Consider the following 893-nt stretch of genomic DNA (forward strand, 5'->3'; position numbering starts at 1 on the left):
CTCTGGGAAATTGGGGTGGGGTGGAGAGATGCAGAGATGAAGTTGTTTTTACACTTTTACAAGAAAGTGTTCCAGTTGTAGTTACTGATTCCCTTTAGCTGAACTGTGCTCCCTAAAGAGGAGAGCTTACTTTACACATGCACAAAGGGATAAATGTTTTTTTTTTTTTTTAAAAAAGCTGTTCAGAACACAGATTAAAAAAATAACTCACAGAGCAATAATAATCCTTGATATTTCTATGCAAAGAGGTCCAAGCAAACATTTCCACCAAATGATGGAGCGCAGCCATTGAAACCCTGAAAAATGAGGCTACATACACTAGAGTAGTTTATTATGAGCTAATACTTTAAAAAACAAGTAGATCCTACAGAATACTGTTCAAATGGAATGTTTAAAAATAACATTTATTAATAAATATCTTATAAAATTCTAAATTAATAGATTCCTGTTCAAATTTTGCTTTGGTCCTTGACTTCCACTGTATACACACATACATACATATATATTTTCTTAGATGATCTTTATTAACCAGAAAGCACATTCTATTCTAACCAAATGGCTAGATTTATAGCTGTTACTGAAGCTTAACCTACCCCACCCCCAGCCCAGGGCTGGTCTTTCACTGCAGCTAGTTTAAAATTTCAAATGACGAATCAACAGACACACTCAAATGCGCCTCACTAACAGGCAACAACCACCTGAACATTCACTGTTGACGCCCCTCTATTGGGAGCTTGCTGCGTTTGACCGAATAGGCTCCAAAGAGCATTTGCCCCAAGTCAGTCACCCTCATGCTAACCACGCAGTGACAGCACATACCGGCTCCTACAAGCTGTGCTGAGATGGTGACTTAAGGACATTGACTTGGAGGTGGGAGCAGGGTGGGTGGGAGG

The sequence above is a fragment of the Myotis davidii genome, unplaced genomic scaffold (genome assembly GCF_000327345.1).
Source record: "Myotis davidii unplaced genomic scaffold, ASM32734v1 scaffold168, whole genome shotgun sequence".
Classification (NCBI taxonomy): Eukaryota; Metazoa; Chordata; class Mammalia; order Chiroptera; family Vespertilionidae; genus Myotis; species Myotis davidii.